Below are 15,399 nucleotides of genomic sequence, written 5' to 3'. Positions count from 1 at the left end.
AATTTCCAGGCTTAGAAGCACAGGGGCAGGGTCTGTAGGCCCCCTTTAATATTAAGGCAGTTTAGGAGGTGAGGAATGAGAGCAATAGGAACTTCTGTAAGTTACTCAAGGCTGTGCACACCCGGTTCTCATCATCTCACCATGTCATCTGGACACTCAACCCACAACCTCTCCAGCTGTATTAGTTAGGGGTTCTTCACAGAAACAGGAGCCAATAGGATATATATGTATCTCCTAAATATATGTATATAAGGGAGCCAATGGTGTAAATCCCAGTCCAAGGGCAAGTCCAACAGACCAACGTCCCAGCTCAAGCAGGCAGGCAAGAAAGGAATCCTCCCTTCCCCCACTTTCTATTCTATTCACACCCTAGGATGGGTGATACTCAATTAGGGAGGGCAAATTAGCTACTTTACTGAGTCCACCAATTCAACATTAATCTGATCCAGAAACATCCTCATAGAGACTCTCAGAAATACTGTTTGACCTGGTCACCCCAGTCAAGTTGACACATAAAAATTAATTTTCACACCATCCCACAAAACTGACTGTTCTGTCTTTCCAACAGTCTCACTTATTCTCTGTGTAGTCTCATCCCTTTGGCTGGAAGACTTCCCCTGGTTCTCCCCTTGACTATCTCTTTCTTATCCTTCAGTGCTCAGTGGAAAGGTCACCTCCTCAGAGAGGCCTTCCTGGACCACTTTGTTAAAGCAGTGGAGCATTCTACGTCCACCACCACTCATTGCCAGGATGTCCTACAACAAAGCAAGTCAGCTCAATTTGTAAAATACAGAGTTCTTTGTTTATATTGTCATATCTGCTAGGTTGTAAGCTCCGTAACAGTAGGGACCACGTTTGTTCATTCTCCACTGTAAATCCCTACAGCATCTTGCTAGTTTTGGATGCATAATAATAAATATTAATAAATATTTGCTAAACAAAGTCATTACAGTGTCTCTCATAGGGGAGTAATCACAAAACAATGTAGAGATGTATTGTGTGACAAAGGCAGTGATATGCTGGTAAACTAAAAAAAACAAAAACAAAACAGCCCTGAGTTGTCATTTGCTGGTTTCCATGGTAGTGTAAATACTCCTACCACAGCTGATTTCAAGTTACCAATGGCTTAAAAATAGACCTGTAAAATTCCTGAATGTTTAACAGTTAGCTCTTCAAAGCTAGTATGAGCTGGCTCTAGCCTGTCACTGGAAGAAAGGTCGGCATGGGTGCAATGAGAACCAGGAGAGACCAGTAGTTTATCCTGGGGGAGCTCAGCAAAGGCTTCCTGCAGGAGATGACACTTGATCTGTGTTTTGAAGGAAGGGTATGTTGGCTCAGGCCCTGTCCCTGTAAAGTGCTAACAGAGCCCTGCTCCTGGTTGCCCACACTCAACTGTCCTGGCTCCTCTACTGAGCTCATCTCTGCTTGCCTGGGAGTTAGTTATCACTTGACTCAGCTCAATCCTCAGAAAATCCTTCCATATGGCTGGTATTCTACTGCGTTTGCTTTGAATACAGCAGGGTAGAGTAAGGCAGGGTAGAAGTTAGTCAAGGAAGAAAAGGGAGAAAGGGAAGGGTTTTCCAAACAGAGGGACAATTTAAGCAATTCAGTAGTTCGGTAAATCTAGAAGTATATGGGAGGGAGTGGGAGGAGATTAGCTCCCGACAGCCTTTGTTTGATAGGCTGAGGAGCATATGCTGATTCATGCCATGGGCTAGGGTGGGTGGCAGAGGCAAAGGGAAAGGGATTGATTACTATTCCTGCATAATAATTCCTGCATAATTCACAGCTGGTATTGTGGTGTTTTGTTATTGTTAGTTTCATTTTTTGGTATGGAGTCATTTGATTAATATCTGTCTCTTCCAAGAGATGGTGAACTCCACAAAGGCAGGAGACTGTCTTGTTCACTATTATTTTCTCAGTACACAACACAATGCCAGGTATACACTGGGCAACAAAATAATCTTGTTGAATGACAGAATTACCTGGGGGAACGTTTAAAACATGCCTTCATCCACCTACCCTGAAATAAGACCAGCTATAAATCTCTCTTCTCTGAACCTCCCAACCACAACATGGGACAGGTGGGAGAATAAGTAGTGGGGCTGGAGTCCATATTTTGTAAAAACCGCCCAAGAGATTCACTTCCATTACTCTTCCCAAATCCAGTCAAGTGGGTCCTTTAAAAGATTTAACCCTAAGTGTGACATAATGAAATCTGCTGGTTGCATAGAGGGGCCTGATGGCAGTAGGGAGTATTTCTCAGAGTGCAGAAGTGCCGAGACCAGTAAGGAAGCTCATGCAGCAATCAGGTAAGAAATGAGGAGCGGGTGGCAGCGGCTGTGAAGAGGGAACAGATTCAAGAGATCCTCAGGACATAGAATCTACACCATTTGGTGGCAATTTGGACATGAGTGGGAGAAAAAGTGAGACAGAGGGAGGAATCTAGTTGAAGGCTGGAGTGAATCTTAGTGAATAGGGAGGACGGGAGAGTTCACTTTTGAAGTTGCTACATTTGAGATGCCTGTGGGACATGAATGGACACTTAAATATTTGTGTTCTCCAAGAACTCTGGAGGACACTAATACTTAAGAGGCAGGTTAGAAAAAGAATTCTTAGGGACTGAGAATGACCTGAGAAGAAGAAAGAAGAAGAAAACTTAAAGAGTGTCAGAAAATAAGTGATAATGTCCAACAGCCTCAAATGTTACCTAAAGCTTAAGTTAAACGACCTGAAAATGCCTCCAATGAGTTTGGAAACAAGGGCAGTGATGGCAACATGGCACTTTCTGTGGGGGTAGAAGATGCCATGCAGAGGACAAAGCAGTAAGTGGAGACAGCGAGTTTACCCTTTTCAAGGAAACCTGGCTGGGTAGGGAAGGGGAAGGATGGTACGACTGAGCAGGATGTGAGGAGACTGAAGCACGTTTATAGCTGAGAGGAAAGGGGAGGGTGGAGCAGGCAGAAGTGCAAACATCTCCCCGCCCGCGCCATTTTACCAACCCCGCCCCCAGGTGACTGCCCTCGTGGGCAGGGCCTCGCCGGGACTACAGCCCCCAGAAGGCCCCGCGGCGCCGGGGGGGGGCGGAGCCGAGGCCTGGCTCGCGCCCCAGCGGCGCAAGCGGAAGAGCAAGATCTTCGAGGAGGCGGCGGAAGCGGAGAGCCACGGCGCCCTCGGTAACACGGCGCCCCCGGTAACCAGCCGCCCCGTGACCCTGTCCTTCCCTCCCTCCCTCCGCACCTCAGGCTGGTGCTCATAGCCTCTATTTCTCCCCTCACACTTGGGACAAGTTTCCTTTCCGTTTTGCTTGTTACCGGTATTTTTCTCCTCACGTGACGCGCGGGGCCGGTCCCAGCCTGGGGCGGAGGTTATTGGGAAGGTGCCGCCCTTCGACCCCTGCGGGCCCTGGGTTGCGGGGGACCCTATCAAGGCCTTTTTTCCCCTCCCAGGGATGCGTGCCCGCTTTGGGCCGTCGCTCCAAAAACTCCCTGCGGAGGGGCCGTCCCTTCCCTGTGTTTCAACAGGTACTGAGCGGGGACGTGGCGACCCACTTAGCTCTCAAGGGTACGAGGACTCTGGGCCACGGGGCCCGCCAGAGGCGACTCGGGGCTGCGGGCGGTCTGGGGCGCGAGCCTCTGGAGCGAGTGCGCTCCGCTGCTTGGGAGCCCCGGGCTATGGGCTGGGAGTGAGCAGTCTATACTGGAGGGTGTATTTCCTGGTTTTATTGCGCCGTCCTCGGGAAAACTCCAAGTCCAGTTATTAAAGTTTTCTTTATCAGTAAAGACGCCTCTCAGGGTTAAATAAAGGAAGAAGCCCGGAATTTGGAATCTGATTCCCTGAGAGGAGTTTCGCGTCACTTGCTGGACCTATGAGCTTTTGTAGCCCGTTTACTGTAGCCTCAGTTTCCCTATCTGAAAGATGGAGGTGATGGGAGGGCAGGAGGTAATTTGGCCTACCTGCCCTCCAGTGTTGTGGGGTCCAGCAAAAGCGATATATGTGAGAAAGCAGATTTCAAATATAACAACCTTACTATCTTTTTGTCTCCAGCTCAGGTCAGTTGAATTTTATAACACATTCGTGTCTTTATGAACTTGATCATAAACAGGGTTGTGATCTTTATGAAGGTCAAGTGAGTTAATAAGTAAGGGGAAAGTGTCTTTGGAGACGAATGTGAGCCATGCAAATGTTCTTAGGCTACATTCAGGGTGAAGAGGTGCCATTAGGTTCCTATCACCTGTGGAGTCAGTTTTAAACTTCGTCTACGTTTTAAGGTCCACCAGAATTTGGACGCTTCCCTCCTACCAGCAAACACACATAGGCTTGCTCCCCTCTTGCTTTGTTACAACCATCCTTTCTGCAGCACTACACAGGTACAAGTACGCCAGAAAACAATGTTCTTCGGATGTGGTGCAAAGCTAATGCCTGTCTCAAGCTGATCTCGTGTCTTTTTCAAAATCCTTTTTGAATTCTACTTATGCTAAACCTAGCTCTTATTCTAACACAGTCCCGCTAAGTTTGTGTGTATACTAGCTGAAATAAGAAATACTGGGGTTACTTTCACCTGTCCTAGGTATTTGAGGTAGGAGCCTGTGTTTCCTCATAGAATTCAGAGTATAAACAGCCAATATTCCAGTCTGCTTTCTATTCTGGCATTTCAACTCTAAGACTCAAAGCAGTTGGCTTTTTGTCTTATTTTTCACCTTGTAAAGAGTGGGGATTTCACAGTCAACTTTTTATGGATTTGGAGGTGTAGTAATTAGGCAATCTTAACATGTATTCTGAAATCATTGGTTGACAAATACTTGACTGTGATTCTTATAGAGGATGGCAGTACAGTGATTTCATTGAATGTACAAAGCTTAAGAAATCTGAGTTTAAATCCTAATGCTGCAGCATATAGTTTATGACTTCTGACAAACTGTTTGACCTCTCTAAGCCTGTTCACGAATTTCTAAAGTGGAGATAATAGCATTTACCTCACAAGGTGTCTACAAGGATTAAATGAGATGTGACTATAAAACAGTGCCTGGAGTGAGAACCTGCTCATTATTTTTTTGCTGGTGTAGTTGATGACTGATGATGGTAAAAAAATGATGATGATAATTTTATGTAAAGTATTTTCTTGAGATTCCATTTTGTTGTTGTTGTTTGTAAAATGAGAATACTTATCCTTAACCCATAAACTTAAAAACCAAACCTGTAAATAGAAGTGCTCAGATTGCGGGTCCTTTTTTTTTTTTTTTTAAGCTATTGCATTTTATATAAAAGATTATATTAGGCTGTTTGTCACTTTTAGAGTTTTCTAAAATGCTCTTGTGAAAAGATTGTTGTTAGGGTGTGCTATTAGACTGGTGCTTCATTTCTATAACCTTTAGTAAGAGTGCAGTTTTCTCTCTGTACATTGTAGCTTGTAGCAGAACAATTATCTATGTTTATGAGTTAGATATTGACTATTGACTAGGGCAGAGTTTTATAGAGCATTTTTGTTAGTTCATCACCCTCCCTGCCTTTTTCTCTTTTCCTTCCTTCCTGTCTTCCTTCCTTCCTTCCTTTCTTTTCTTTCTTTCTTTTTCTTTCTTTCTTTCTTTTCTCTCTCTTTCTTTCCCAGACTGTTTAACCCTAAAAATTCAGTCTCATGGGTAGAGTCCAGAAGATTAGGAAACCCGCATATTTTTGAAAGTGGAAACTCTTAGTAAGACTGGTGCTGATGGCATTGGTGTGTGTGTGTGTATCTGCAAGGAGTCGGAGTTTAGAGAAACCAGGAGGAAAACCTAATACAGAAAATTGATTTGTTGGTCAAAGCAAAGTCTTAGGGTTAAGAATTACATTTTTACTTAAAATTCTGTGTTGACTACAAGATGTCTGAAGATGCAGATGTTTAGGAAATGTTTCCTTTACTCTCTTTTTTGATATGTTATCCCCTGGCTCCACTTTGCCAATTTCATCCTTACCTTTAGTTAAGAATCAGCAAGATAACTATTTTTTCACTACTGACTTGTGTATAAACTATGACAGTAGACATTTCCATTAGAATCTACTTTGTGTGTTATAATGTGTTATTTTTTCCTTTATGTTGTAAACATTTTTTTTTCCTTGACTTGTTTTTTACTTAAAAGGAGTTGTTGGAAGGTAGACGCATTCTCAGCTATAGCATTAGAGTGTACATAGTGGATGCTTAGTTAGTAATGACTGTGCTGAATAGTTCTGAGTAGGAACATTTTGTTGATTGTCCTGTGTCCCTCAGGCATGCTCTGGAGAGACCATATGGTATTATGGGAATAACCTAAACTTTGGAGTCAGACAAAGGTTTGAATCCAGGCTCTGCTACTTAATAGTTTTGTGACTTTGGTTCGTATAATCATTCTGAGTTCATTTTCTCATCATCTTTAAAACAGATGATAATACCAACCCTGCATTTCTGAAAAGATTAGAGATTATTTGAATGAGGCATGTACTAGCCAGACTTAGTAAAGATAGGTGGTTTTATTATTATTATATTCAATTTTTATTATTATATGTTTCTGATAGTCATGAATATAAACATATATATTCATTCTCTAATGGTTTACATGATCAGTTTGTTTTTTTGGTAGCCAAGGTTAAGTTTGTTGACTGTGACCTTGGAACCCTGAAACACAGCAAAGCTAATTGGCGAATATGTTTGAATCTGTAACTCTGTTCTCATTGGCTTTGTAAGCTAACTGTTCACAAAATACCTCACCAGAATGAATGATTCGGCACTCTTGCAGTCATTAGACATAATACAAGTAAATGAACTAGTGCCAGAAGTAAAAGTATAGATTTTTAATTATAAACCTATATAAAGACAAGGGTAGCCCTCACACTGTGTATGAAACTGGTGACCTGTAGGATGATCTTTGACAGTCACTAACCTGAACTGTAGTTTAGATGTTTCTTTTAGTTGTTGAATTGTATTCATTGCAGATTTCCCACTCACAGAAGTGAGAAGAAATGGGACTAGGCTACTCATGTCTTGAAAGAGAACCCTACTTCTACTATGCCACCCACTAGAAAATGTGCTCTTAGCTAGTAGGGAAAACATTTATAGAGTTCTCTGCTAATGAGCCCAGCAGGGTGGATGAAGCCTGGGTAACTCCTAAGAAACTACTGAATTACAGAGAAATTCCAGTTGGCAGAGGTTTAGATAGAAGAGAAGTTACAGGGTGTTGCTTTGCAGCGGTAAGCCTGCATTTGGAGAGGATTTTCTTCTCCCAGTAAAACGTGGACCAGTTGTCCCAGTCTGTGGTGTGCATTTTTCAATCTCTTGCTGGCCCTCTGTATAGTTTTTCATTCTTCAAATTCACTCCTCAATTTCATGAATATTTGTTGTCCCTCTTGTAGCTTTTTAATTTTCTTAATGTCAAACATCGCTGGTTTCTGACTAAGGATAAAACAGAAGCACTGTTGGATACAGTAGGTTTTGATGTCTAGTATTCTGAGGTTCCCAGATAGCCTGTGCATATGATAATATGGATTTCTGGAATGGGCAAATGGCTGACAGTTCATGACTCTTTAACTTGGGGCAGTGACAAAAATACGGGCAAATGGTTTGTGGCACTCCTTAATATGAGATTTACCTCTTAGAAAAAAAATATGTGTAGTGTTAATACTGGCATGCATTTGGGCTGTTTCAAGTTCTTTGCCATGGACTACCAGAAGAGTATTAAAGATAGAAGGGAAGCACTTGGCTTTAAATCTTCACCACTCAGATTTATACCAGTAGTCCTGTTTGTGTTTTCTAATCATCTGTAAAAATAGGGTTAGTAATACCAACCCCTGCTTGTTTGTAAAGTTTAGAGGGAAAAGTTAACAAGAATGTCTTGGAAATGGGGTAAGTAACTGTAGGGGAGAGACTGACAGAAAGGCAGAGTCCAAGAGAGGAAAACACACACATTGGGGTAGGTAACTAGGGGAAAGACAGAAAGAGGAATACATACACGAAAGGCGGAGAGTGAGGGTCAGTCAGAGACAGGGGATGTTGGCAATGCTAAGAGGGACAGTCAGACAAAGGCAGTCAGAGTTAGAAAGAAGGGTAATCAGAGATAGAGTGAAAAGGGCTGACTTAGAAATGACCGACAGATGCAGGGAAGGAGACAGAGAAACAGAGAGGGACCAGCCAGGATAGCATGACCAAGAGATGGGGACCTTATTGAGTTAGTTTTTGTCTGTTATTTGGGGAGATCTTGTAAATATTTGTAATTAGCTAGGAAAGGGAAGAAAAGCAGATATTAATAGTAAATGTTTATTCCAGTTTTTATTACACTAAAATTTTCCCTTAAATACTAACCTTGTTTTGCTTATTCAACATACAAACACCAAGCCAACTTTTGTGTTACAGATCTTTTTAACTTACTTGACCCCCGTCATAGTGTAGTTTAAACACATTTTAGAAAATTAAATAAAATGATTATTTTCTTTTTTAGAAATATTTTCTTCTCAAAAAATCTAATATATGCTTACTGTAGAAAACTTGGAAAATACAGAAGAATTTAAAGAACAGCAGACACTCATAATCTCACAAGCTAAGCAGCACATAACGAGGCCCACATTTATCATGTTTTCTTCGTCTTTTTTTGTTTTAAGGCATTTAAGCTCTTCTACTTTCCTGAAGGAACCAAAAAGCTGTTTATAGGTCCAAAATCATTTTTAACTTAACTCTTCGTGGTGGAGTAAACTTTATACACCTATCTTGGCACTTACATATTTCCAAAAACTACAGTATTTATATACCTATTTTTATTTCCTCCCTCCCTGGATTGGCTTAATATCCAGACTATATGTTATTCATCTCTGTGTTTTAGACTAACAAAGTGTCTTACATATAGTAAGTACTTAGAATATATTTGAGGTGAATTGTTAAGTTCCCTAAGTAGAAACTGTCTTATTTAAACAGGCCTGTCCAATTTCTCACTGGCAGATGGGATCTTTCTTAAAGTTGAAAAAAGCTTGATTTTAGGCCTTGTGTATATGTGTATGCTTAATGTGAAGTTACTGAAGTAGAAAAGGAGGGCTATTTCTGGTAAGCTTTTGTCATGTAGCAAGCCACTCTGAAACTTAGTGATGTTAAACAACCATTTTATTGTGCTGTGAATTCTGTCAGAATTCAGATAGGGCAGTGTGGAGATGACCTTACCTAGAAAGAAAACTGGTGGCGAATTTGTGGCTGGGAACTAGAATCTGGAGACTCCTTCACTTGATGTACTTCATGGTTGATGTTGGCTGTCCCCCAGAACACCTGCATACAGTCTCTCCACATAGACTGATTTGGAGTTCTTCACAGTGTGGTGGTGGCTGTTTTCTAAGAGTAAGCACCCCAGGAGAACCAAGTAGGAGCTCTGTTGCCTCTTGTGACCTAGCCTTGGAAGTCACTCTATGACACAATCTTGCCAGATTCAAAGAGAGAGCAGTGGTTACACTTCTCACAGGAGGAGTGTCAGAGTCACATTTTAAGAAAAGTATTACGGGTAGAGGAAGAGGAGATAGGTGCCATCTTTGGGAAAGACAGTTGGTCACAAGCAGTTATTAGACTGGGAAATAGTTCAAAAATGAGTTAATAAAACAGTGTCACTTTTTGAATGTCAGCAAATAAGTGTCCTATTGAATATTATTAATGCTAATGGTGTTTTTATTAATTTAGTTAAAAAATTATACCAAACTTATAAAGACTTTTAAACTCAAAGCCGTTTTAAGTTATTTTCTTGACTTTAATACTCTGAACAAGATCTTATGTCTCTTTTCAACCCAGTTTGCAAGTTGGTCAGTTTCTATACTTGGGCTTTGTTCTGTCCCTTTTTAAAATTCAACAGCCTTATTTTGCAAATAATCGGTTAAATGTTAGTAGTATGAAAATTTGGAAAATCAGGAAAGAAACAAAGTTCAGTTTGATGTAGTCTCATTTGTTTATTTTTGCTTTTGTTGCCCTTGCTCAAGGAGACAGATCCAAAAAAATATTGCTAACACTGATGTCAAAGAGCATACTGCCTATGTTTTCTTGGAGTTATGGTTTCAGGTGTAACATTCGAGTCTTTAATCCATTTTGAGTTTATTTTTGTATTTGGTGTAAGAAAGTGGTTTAGTAATGTTCTTTTGCATGTAGCTGTCCAGTTTTCCCAACACCATTTATTGAAGAGACTATCTTCTCTCCATTGTATATTCTTGCCTCCAATGTCATAGATTAATTGACCATATAAGCGTGGGTTTATTTCTGGGCTCTCTATTCTGTTACATAGTCTGGTCAATCTTTGTGATTCTTTTCATTCTACTACTAGATGAACTGTATTTTGAGGAATGCAAAATATAGCAGTATCTACATGAGGTTATTAAGGCGTCATGGAAGAGGAAGTGATAGAATGACAGATTTACTGGAGAGGACAGAAGAAAATTCAATAGAGTGATGAGAAGTTAGAAGCAAAAAAGTACAATATGTGAACTGAATGAGACAAAAAGGGTATTCTAACAATATTGCACAAATGGAAGGTATGATTTTACTGATGATGAGTAGTAAAGAGATGCGATTTGTTAGGTTTACGTGTCTATAGGGATGATGAAGAATTAATGGGAAGCTTTGAAGGCTAGGCTAAAGAACTTAGATTTGATCCTATAGGTGATAATATTTTTGTTGAAAGTGATATGATGAAAACAGCGTTTGAGGAAGGCTTTCCTGGCAGCTTTGTGGGATAACCTCAAGTTAGGGAGTGGCTTTCGGGTATTTCAGTAGGACAGTCATGGAATAATGTGGAAATAGAAAACATGATAGCTTTTGTGGAGTAAGAGCAGTGAGTATGGGGTTAGAAGAGCTGAAAGAGTCAGACTACCTCAAAGTTTTGAGCCTGGCAAATCAGGTGTATTGTGGTGTCTTGATAGTGACATTCGGAAAGGATCTCAGGTAGGTCTAGGGAGAAACATAATGAGTTCAACTACTAATATAAGTTTTAGTTATTAGATAATTTCAGTGGTAATTGAAAAAATCTGGTGCTTTAAAAATAAAGAACTTAATAATATAAATGAATGCTGTCCCTTTTAAAGTAATCCATTTTTAAGACCAGGCAGTTACTCTAGCAAATAAACAGTCTTTGGAATTTGTCTTTTGGAACGGCTTTCAGAACCAATAGAGCCATACAAGAAAACCAATCTCATCACTTTACGGTCATATCTTTTGTGCCCAAGAGTATTATCTTTCTTGATCATTCATCTTATTTACCATGCTTATTTCTAAGTGCTGTTCAACAGTTCCTAAAAATTAATCTGCAGAGGCATAAAATATATTACCGTGGTGGATATTTAAATAACTATCGTGGTGGCTGAGGACAAACTTAAAAAGTCTTAAGCTGTGATAGCATCCTTAGAAAATGTGCTAGTGCACACTAGTTAAGAGAGTGGGTTCTGGAGCCTAGGTTGAATAATCTTTTAGTACATTAGTTCTATATCTTGAGCAAGTTACTCAACTTGTTTCGGTCTCAATTTCCTCATTTTTGAAATGAGGGTGGTGATAGTACTTCCTACTTCATAGGATTATTGTGAGGATTAGCTCTTAGAACAATGCCTGGCAAATATTAAGAACTCAGTAAATATTAGCTATTGCTATCACAACAACTATTACTATTCCTGCCACCACCACTTTGTTTATCTATTTTATTTTAAAAATCACTAATGTTCTTATTCAGTTATGTCTTGTACAAATGGAATTATAGACAGCTGGAGATAAACTTAGAGCTCAGATAAATGATCAGACATATAGAAATGAGGGTCTTTTTATTTTTTTGTAATGAATGTTTGACCTAGAACTTAGTAGGAGAAGAGCAGAAAAGACTAAGGATGAAATATTGGGGAATACTCATAGTAAGGGAGGAGGAGGCAGAAAAGGAGCCAGCAAAGGAGCAGTGGAAGACTGTTTAGAGAAAGAAAGGAAAAAAAGAGTGTACATTAGTATAGAGGTTATGTTAATTAGGATTAGATTTGGTTGCAACCAAATAACAGAGACTTAAGCATGATGGAAGTTCATTTCTCTTGATGTCACGAATTCCAGTAGTCTAGGACTGTTACGGTTTATCATGGTGTCATGTTGTTGCTCCACTGTGCATGGACTTCATTCTTTTCCAGAGTCGCTGAATGGTCTATGATGACTACTGGAGCTTCAGCCTTTTCATCCACATTTGAACCAACAGACAGGAGGAAGAGAAGAACACATCTCCCTCCCTTAAAGGCTACTTCCTGAAAGTTATATGTACCACTTCTGCTCATATTCCATTGGTCACATAGCCACATCTTTCTGTAGGAGATGTTGGGAAATGTAGACTCTTTTGGATGGTCAGTGCCTGGGGAAAAAGGACAGGAACAATAAAGATAATCCAAGTGTTGCTACATGAAGAATATAGGGTAGATAACAGAGTTAATTGTCTGTAGGATAGTTTAATTCATTATTGGTAATCCTTGATAGAGTTTCTGAATTTATGAAACTATGAGTATGAAACTACTCTTATCAGATTGCATCAACAGTACTTTGTTTTTAGGGTGTAATCCCTTCATGAATCCCCATTTAAGTAGGTTTGTCAGTCTCTTATAAGGAAAAAGATTATGGGTATGTATGTATATGTATGCACGTGTATGATATCTATATGTATATATACATTATGTATATATATCTCGTTTGACATTAGTGATCAAAATTACTTCAGATGGCAACAGTGTGCAATAAAATTGGTAATTAATAAGCCTTGGATATCTTTCTGAAGTTTTTTTTAAGCTTCTCTTTTTACCTTCTATCCACTCTCCAATCTGGTTGTTTTGGGCCAATGCTTTTAATCTGTCTCTGTCCTTTTACGTTACTGCTCTCTCTCACTGCTGTTAATCGTACTTCCCAAAGTAGATGAATGAGCAAATTGAATTAAATGTGTAATTTTCACTCTCCTTATCATTAATGGATTTGTAAGTAAGGTCAGACCTACAGTCTTCCTAGTATTATAGTGACTGAATTCTCTCTGTTCACTAAATTGGTAATTATTTGCTTTAAAGTTTTTTTTTTTAATTTTTAAAGCTTCTATGTTTTATATGTTTATGTGCTTTCAGTGTTGGAAATACCAATGTCTTCTAACAAAAAAGGTGAATGTTTTCTCTAGGGTTTTTGTTCTTTTCAGTTGAAAATATTTTGTTTATTTTTGCATGATGAACAATATAACAAATATATAGTGAATAGTTCTTGTCCTACTTCTCCCCACTTTCTCTAGCCCTGTCCATAAAGGTAGTCACTTTTAATTCCTTAAGCTGTTTCTTCTGTCATTTACATATCTCCATGTTTTAAAATAATATGTGTATAATGCTGTCTTTTGATTCACCAATTTATTCATTATATGTTGAGTTTCTGTTATGATAGAGGAAGTTTTACTATTCTTAAACCACCATCACTACTGCTACTTCTCCCCTAGCCTCCCAATTTATGTTACGACATTTGATTAAATCATATATTTACTGTTTACGTTATTATGCCTGTGCAAATTTTATTTGCTGACAATGTCTTAAATAGTAGTCTCTAAGTGCAGTTGTCCACAAGGCCAGTCACAGTAATCTGTCAGTTCTTTGCATTTTAGAAAAATTCTTGGAAATTTCTCTTCTGGAGACTTCCCTTGTTCTCCTGTCTGAGCCTACTACTAGGCCTGCTGCATGGCTCTTTTTCCTGGGATAATTTCCTTTGTTGTCATCCTTAGATTTTTCTTTCCTTTTGGGTATGATTCTCAATATTGTTGGAACTTTTATCTTCTTCATTCTTCATTTACCCTCTTGCTTAAGTGGCGCACATCCTCTAGTAGTTGGGTTGTGTTAAAAAGATGGTACATGGCAGAGAGACTAGGGATGACTGCCTTCAGCATGCCTGTCTCTGCTGTAAAACTTTAATCTGGATTGGTTGCCTTCTGCTTCTGGTTCACAGTTAGCATCCTGGAATTCCCATTCAGCAGTATTCCTTCACTGCTCTCTTATGTTGAATATCCTGTTTTCCATATCCTATGTCTTTGCTTTGATTTATTTCCTAGTTTGGGGTCAAAGGATGTCACTAACCCTCTAGAATATCTGATCAGGCACAGTCTAAATAAAACAGATTGTTAATCTTATGGTGTTTGAGGGGAGGGTGGAGTTCAGGGAGTTTTTAAGAGGTGGGACTGGATTAACGTTATCTGTAGAAGCATAGTTACTTGAGTGACATTGTTGATTGATTGGTACTCAGGGGTGTGTTTATTGGAATAAATCTGTCCCTGATTGGTTGGTTTATAAAAGAATGCCTGCTGATAAACTATCCTTATCAATTAAATAGATTTAAAACTGGTTCTTCTGGTAACTTTACCAAGGCTATGAACAATCAGTGTTTTCCTAAATTTGTGAGAACTTTAAATTCTCAATCCTTTAGTAATTTTCTAAGAAAGAATATGGGAGGTAATTTTTGAACCTTTCCATGTCAAAATGTCTTTTTTTTTTTTTTTTTTTTTTGGCAGTACTGGGGATTAAACCCAGGACCTCGTGCATGCTAAGCATGCGCTCTACCACTGAGCTATACCCTCCTCTCTCTTTCTCCCTCCCTTTTTTTTTTTGTCTTCATACTTTATTATAGTTTGGGCGAGTGTAAAATTCTAGATTGGAAATATTTTTCTTCATAATTTTGAAAGCATGGTTACTTTCTCCTTGTCCTCTGTTGCTATTTAGAAGTCCTTTGCTAACACGAATCTTTTGTGGATCTTCTCTTTGGAAGCTTGTTGGATCTCTTCTTTGTCCCCAGTACTCTGAAATTTCATGATGATGTGCTTTGGTGTGGGTCTGTGTCTGTTTTTATGCTGTGCTGGATATTTGTAGGTACTTGGAGGGCCCTTTCAGTCTAGAACAGTTCACATATTTCTGGGAGCTGGTGTGTGGGATGGGGTTGGGAGTGGGGATAATAGAGCATAGTGTTCAGTATGTTCACTTACTTTCCCAGTTTTAAAGACGTTTGCACTTCTTGTCAGTCCCCCAGACCAGAGATCATCTGTTTTACGTTATGCAGAAATAACCTCAAGTTTTTTTCAGGGAGAAGGGGGTCAAAGGCTGTAACTGCTTCTCAAACAGCTTTCATCCAGTGCTCCTTCCCCATTTCACTTCCAGTTCCAGAGGTGGTCCCAGCAGTTCCTTACCCTTGTCTGAATTTCTGGTTGTAAATTGGGTTGAGTCTCAGCTCTCTCTACTGCTGGGTTGGAATCTGGCTCTCAAGGAGTTGGTATACAGTTAGCATTCATTTGTATATGATCCAACTTCCAAAGTTTTGTTACTTTTTTTCTCCTCTACTGCTCTTTCCATTCTTGTTGATTTATGTCTTTAAAAAAAAAACTTTATTGTTACACAGTTTAAATATTAAAAACATCT

The 15,399-nt window shown here is 39.5% G+C and overlaps 1 protein-coding gene across 10 annotated transcripts in view; it reads left to right on the top strand.

The window, feature by feature from the left end:
• Positions 1-3,075: 3,075 nt before the first annotated feature.
• The window catches only part of R3HCC1L (R3H domain and coiled-coil containing 1 like), an 80,024-nt gene continuing 67,700 nt past the window's right edge, over positions 3,076-15,399 (top strand). For 5 of the 10 annotated variants that reach the window (XM_045507545.2, XM_045507544.2, XM_074373803.1 and 2 more), the window contains exon 1: positions 3,077-3,193. The gene's annotated coding sequence lies outside the window, so the exon portion shown is untranslated. Of the gene's footprint in view, positions 3,194-3,383; positions 3,525-15,399 lie in introns of those variants that run through there. The other 5 variants (XM_045507548.2, XM_010971082.3, XM_010971084.3 and 2 more) reach the window with 4 other exon arrangements.

Source organism: Camelus bactrianus, chromosome 11 (assembly GCF_048773025.1).
Source record: "Camelus bactrianus isolate YW-2024 breed Bactrian camel chromosome 11, ASM4877302v1, whole genome shotgun sequence".
Classification (NCBI taxonomy): Eukaryota; Metazoa; Chordata; class Mammalia; order Artiodactyla; family Camelidae; genus Camelus; species Camelus bactrianus.
This window is presented reverse-complemented; position numbering and strand designations above follow the sequence as displayed.